This window comes from Marmota flaviventris, chromosome 10 (genome assembly GCF_047511675.1).
Source record: "Marmota flaviventris isolate mMarFla1 chromosome 10, mMarFla1.hap1, whole genome shotgun sequence".
NCBI lineage: Eukaryota > Metazoa > Chordata > Mammalia > Rodentia > Sciuridae > Marmota > Marmota flaviventris.
In genome coordinates this window covers 120,944,879-120,951,367 of record NC_092507.1, presented here as the reverse complement: position 1 = coordinate 120,951,367, position 6,489 = coordinate 120,944,879, and the positions used below count along the sequence as shown (strand labels likewise).

Genomic DNA, 6,489 nt, shown 5'->3' with positions numbered 1-6,489 from the left:
CCACGGAGCATTTTACAAGAGTTCTGACCTGGATGGGGTAAACCTCAGTGCACTTCCTTTCTATTGCCTCAGTATTACTGGATTGAAGAATTGCTGCTTCTTGTTAGGAGGTTCATTTCATTTCCCATTACTCCCAACTTCATACTCAAAGCACTGAGAATATCAAGGGGAGTATATTGAAGTAGACTTCAGTTACTTTGCATCATTTCTGTATTCAATTTTTTAAATTCTTTCATAACCCTATTGAGTGTTTTTTAACTAAATTAACATGGCTCGAATGAACCGCCCTGCTCCTGTGGAAGTCACATACAAGAACATGAGATTTCCTATTACACACAATCCAACCAATGCAACCTTAAACAAATTTATAGAGGAACTTAAGAAGTATGGTGTTACCACAATAGTAAGAGTATGTGAAGCAACCTATGACACTACTCTTGTGGAGAAAGAAGGCATCCATGTTCTTGATTGGCCTTTTGATGATGGTGCACCACCATCCAACCAAATTGTCGATGACTGGTTAAGTCTTGTAAAAATTAAGTTTCGTGAAGAACCTGGTTGTTGTATTGCTGTTCATTGTGTTGCAGGCCTTGGGAGAGCTCCAGTGCTTGTTGCCCTGGCATTGATTGACGGCGGAATGAAATATGAAGATGCAGTACAATTCATAAGACAAAAGCAGTGTGGAGCCTTTAACAGCAAGCAACTTTTGTATTTGGAGAAGTATCGTCCTAAAATGCGGCTGCGCTTCAAAGACTCCAATGGTCATAGAAACAACTGTTGCATTCAATAAAACTCGGGCGCCTGATGCTATTGCCTTGGAAGTGGAACTTAAGACAGGACCTAATTTGCCGTATATATTAGCCAACATGTTGGCGTGGTGAATAAGTCTGATGAAGCTTCCATAGGAGCATTGGAAAGCAGTTTTACCAGGCCACAAGCTTGACAGAATTTCAACCTCTATGCTTGGGTTATGATCAACCTGTTTGGACACTTAGCAAAAGATTCTTGCTGTTCACAATTTAAAATGTGCTTATCATTTGTACCAGTTGACCTTTCCTGAAATCATGCGGTATTGAGTTAATGTCTTTAAATCTATTTCCATGCCAGAATCTTACATAAGAAATTTAGAAAGATTAGGTGCCAAAATACCCAGCACAATACTTGTATATTTTTAGTATCATACAAAACCAAAATTCCAGGAACTAAGAACACTCTAGACCTTATGTGATTTATTCCTTCAGTCATTTCAAACATTGTAGGCCCTATATGATTATTTGCCTGCTCTTTTTATGTTTACATCTCCCACATTCATACCAGTATACATCAGGTTTGCTTTTACCTATTGGGATTTTTTGTTTTTGTTTTTTTCCTTTTACCAAGTCTTACAGCAATTATTTTTATTTAATATCTTTCTATAAGTCTTAATTTTTGCTGTTGTGGGAAACCTCCATTTTGAAAACCTAAGTTTTTACAGAAGCACATGTCTTTAAGTCTCCAGACAAAAAAAAAAAACCCTTACACTTAATTTAATGTTTGCACTCTGAGGTGCAACTTAACAGGGAGGGCCTGAAAAAAAGAATGGGAGGGGGCTATTAAATATTTTTAGTAAAATGTTGCCTTTGTCTCGTGCAGAACCTGTAGAATATATGCTCTTTAATTTAGTAAATATTTTTTAAAAGGTAGAGATGCTCTGTTATTGTAGGTAAAACAATTCTTAATCATAAAGTTTCTGAAATTCTTGTATTTTTTTTCATAATTATCAGAAGTTGTTTACCAACTTTTTGTTTGAAGTGTGATTTTTTTTTCTTTTATTCCCAACCTCTTGCAAAAAAAAAAAAAAAAAAAAAAAAAAGTGGGTTTCTGCTGATGAATTGAGCAGACATCTAATATTTTATATGCCTTTTGAGCTGTGTAACTTAATATTTGGATACTTGATAATTTTGTTTTATTTTGTAATTGATAAAATGGTGATGTGTATTAATGTTAGTTCAACCATATATTTATACTGTCTGGGAATGTGTAGCTATAGTTCTGTGGGAGAAATAATTTGTCAGTGTTCACCAGCTTGTAAAAACTTAGTGCGAGAGCTTAAACATCTAAATAAATAATGAAATGCAAAAAAAAAAAAAAAAAAAAAAAGACAGGTTAACAACACAACGCAAGAAAACTAGAAGAACTTTGGAAACTTCACAAGTTTGTGTAAATTAAAAATTTAGTCTGGAACAACCAACGAATCAAGATAGACATCAAGAAAGAAATGAAAATATATCTTAAAACAAATCAAAGGGGAAAAAATGCCCCAAACTCTGAGATGCAGCAAAAACAGTCCAAAGAGGAAAATTTATAGCAATCATATCCTACATCAAAAAAAGTAGAGATATCTAAAGTATATAACATAGGTCGACATCTCAAGGAACTACAGAAACAAGTATAAATCAAGCCCGAAATTAGTTGAAGAAAAAAATAGGGGTCAAAGAAAAAGTAAATTAAATTGAAATTAAAAGAATCTGAATGATCAATGGAGCTAAAAACGGGTTCCTTGAAAAGAGAAACAAAAATTACAAACCCTTAGTTGGACTAGGAAAAATAGAGAGAAGACTCAAATAAATAGAATCAAAGGTGAAAGGGAGACATTACAACTGACACCAGAGAAATAAAAGCATCATGAGATATTATTTTGAGCAGTGAGGCAAAAATAAATTAGGTAGCCTAAAAAAAAATGGATAAATTTCTGGACACATACACCTTGCTACGACGGAATCAGAAAGAAATAGAAAACCTAAACAGACCGATGATGAGTAACACATTGAATTGGTAATAAAAATTCTCCCATCACAGAAAAGTTCAGGACCAGGTGGCTTCCCTGGGGAGTTCTAGCAAAGACTTAAACATTGATACCAATTCTTCCTCAATTATGCCAACAAACTGAAGGTAATGGAATTCTTTCTTCTAAACTCATTCTATGCAGCTCTCACTACCTTAAAACCCCAACTAGACAAGGGCATACCAAAAGACAAGAGAGAGAGAAGGAAGGAGGGAGGGAGGGAGGGAGGAAGGGAAATCCTCGATGAACATGGATGCAAAAATGCTCAACAAAATACTGAATTCAATAGCACACTTAAAACGTTATTCTCCACAATCAATTGGTATTCATTCATCCCAAGGATGCAAGGATGATTCAATATATACTAATCAATAAACATGATATAAGAGATCAACAGAATAAAAACAGAAACCATATGATTATCTCAATAGATGTAGAAAAGGCATTTGATAAAGTTCAACATTACTCATGATAAATACTCTTAAAAAAGCATTGAAGGATCACATCCCAGCATAATAAAGCCCATATATAATAAGCCAGCAGTTAATGTTATACTGAACAGAGGCAAGCTGAAAGTTTTCTAAGATCTGGAACGTGACAGAGATGCACAATTTCACTGCCTTTATTCAACCTAGACTGGAAGTCCTAGCTAGAGCAATCAGGCAAGAGAAAGAAATAAAGAGCATTTAAATTAAAGGAGGAAAAAGACAAATTGTCACTATCTACAGATGACGTGCTCTTATTTATAAAAACTCCACAGATTCTACCAAAAGACATCAAGTGCCTATCCAAATGCTCTTCTGCTGAGCTACGTCCTCAGCCCTGTCTATATTTTATTTTAAAAAAAAGGGACTCACTAAGTTGCCGAGACTGGCCTGGAACTTGAGATCCTCCCCACTCAGCCTCCGGAGTCGCTGGGATTACAGGTGTGCGCCCCCATGCCTGGCTTTGGCTTTTCTTATGACTCCTGTTTTACTTTCTCTCTACAAGATGACAACCATACTGGTTACCATCTGGCCAATGCTGACACCTTATTTGGACCATTAGGTAAGGTCATGTTTTCTTGAAAGTTCTTGGTACTTGATGGCATGTGATCTCATCTTTACACTGAAAGATTAGGTATTTAGTTCAAACTTTATAATCTCATGCTATATTTCCAGAAATTTGAAGCAGTCTACTCGTGTTCTCTCAGCCTGTAAGTTACTGTCTCTACTCCAGCACCACGCGACACCTCACGTTCTGGTTTGTAGCCAGCCTGCTCTTTGGTTGGTTGGTTGTCACTATATCAGCACTAGAAGGTAATCCAAACGCAGGTTTATCACAAATCCATAGCTGCTCTGTTGTTCCGCAAGAATGGGGAAGAGAACCTAGAGGGAGTAGTCTGTCCCCTAAGCCTCTCTTCTGGCACCAGGAAGCTAAAATACGTGGTCTGACAAAGTTGAATGTGCTCAGACCAAATCAAAAACAAATGTGCTTTTTAGGTTGAGCCGCTTTTCTAGAAATGCCCTGATGTGGAACAAACTGCAGGGCAGGCCCCTGACAACAATCACCAGTCAGCTGTCAGGAACTGTGGGCTCCTGCCCAGCTCTGGGTGGGACTATCATGGAGACACCAGCCCCAGGCTCCTATCTCACACCTGGAGCCCCAAGGCCACCATGCTGTGTCACACCCTAAACCCACTGCCTGCCCCAAACACCATAGCACCAGAAGCCAGCAAGACCCACAGTGCTACAGGCTGCGTGTCGTGGGGTAGCCTTGAGGTATTTTGAGTTCTTAAACACGTTTAATACTATAAATACGAAAGAGCAAAGGGTGCACAATATGTTGTAGGAAACCCGAGCTGATTTTGATGGGCTGAGCCAACAAAGCAAACTGTTGGGAGGTGAGGACGCCTTCTCAAGAGATCTACGATAACTGACATAAAAAGTTGATGTGCTTTGAGGATTTGGCTAACACAAAGGAATGAGAGCACAGCTTGAACAGGAGGGTCCGACATGTAGCCCACCCTGGGAAAGTTGGCAAGAGGAAGAGCGTCCTAGATCCCGCCAGCCCTCCAGTGGGTCTCTGGCTCTTGCTCCCCCTAGCGCCCACAGGCAGAACTGCAGGATTGAAATAGACTGGCTCCACCTAGAGAAGCCTCCAAACCGGGAAGAGTGGGGACCTAGGTTTTGTGAGAAGCCTCCAAAGACAGGAGAGAAGGGGTATGAGACAAAGGCACAATGACACTACTAAAAATAGCCACAACCATTATGGAGCATTGGCTGCAGGTTAGTCACCTGTGACAGATTTTACACACATCATCCCATCTTTCCCACACCAACAGTGTGATGCACCCCAAGGACACCGAGGTTCAGAGAGGACAAGTCACTTGCTCAAGGTCACTCAGCTAGCCACTGAGATTTAAACCCAGGATGTCTGAATCCAGGACCACACTCACATGCATGCCTTGAGGTCGAGATGGGAAATCCCACAGAGCCGTCATTGTTCTGACCCAGGATCTTCCCCAAGGGGGTGGCGTGTGAGGGAGGGCTTTGAAGAATGACCACTAGGGGAGGGACACCCTGGGGACATGCAGAGACCCAGAGAACCACCTGAGCAAAGGCAGGTGTGCCCTGTGGGTGTGACTAGAACAGGTGGCTTCACTCAGCTGGAGTGTGGAAGCCGGGACAGGTAGACAGGACATGCTGACGGGCTTCAAGCCACATGGACCCGATGCTCCCCTGGATGCCCCATGCAGTGGGCAGAGAGAACGAGAAAGGAATGAGAGGTGCGGTTTCAGCCATGTTGACCTCTCCCGGGAGAGCAGGGAAGCCCAGCACAGGCAGGAACTCGGGGACAGCTGTCAGAGGACAGGTGAAGGTCAAGTTGGGAAGTTCAGCAGGGCAAGTCTGGGGCAAGGACCCTTCCAGGAAGAAGGGTACTGGGAGGAGAGTCCTCCATCAGGAAGCCATCCGGCTGCTGTGTCCCACTCCGTCAGGTCTTACTTGGAAACATGTGGTCCGCCAAGGCTGAATCGCTCGGACAGACCAAATCAAAAACAAATGTGCTTTTTAGGTTGAGCCACTTTTCTGCTTTTCTAGAAATGCCGTGATATAGAACAAACTGCATTTGACATCGGGCAGTGAGTAGATCGATGCTACTTTACAAAAACAAGTTGTGGGCTGGGGATGTGCCTCAAGTGGTAATGCGCTCGCCTGGCATGTGTGGGGTGCTGGGTTCGATCCTCAGCACCACATAAAAATAAAATGAAGATGTTGTGTCCACCGAAAACTAAAAAATAAATATTAAAAAATTCACTCTCTTTAAAAAAAAAAGTTGTTTTCTTAGCTAAACTTAGAATAAAAATCCCACTCCCCTCAAGATCTGATAAAGACCCAAGATGGAGAAGACAGGAGCCTCTGCTGTCTTCCCAAGGATGCAAAGATGATTCAATATTTACTAATCAATAAACATGATCTAAGAGATCAACAGAATAAAAAACAGAAATCATGTGATTATCTCAATAGATGTAGAAAAGGCATTTGATAACCCCATTTTTTTTTATGTTACTGAGGACTTAGCCCTGGGATGGTTTACCACAGAGCTACATCCCCAGTCCTGTTTATTTATTTATTTATTTTTATTTTAAACCCAGTCTTCCTGAGTTGCTTAGGGCCTCAAACTTG

General features: G+C 40.6%; 1 pseudogene; it reads left to right on the top strand.

The window, feature by feature from the left end:
* Nucleotides 1-268: 268 nt before the first annotated feature.
* On the top strand, nt 269-859 carry LOC139707307 (protein tyrosine phosphatase type IVA 1 pseudogene; annotated as a pseudogene).
* Nucleotides 860-6,489: the final 5,630 nt, after the last annotated feature.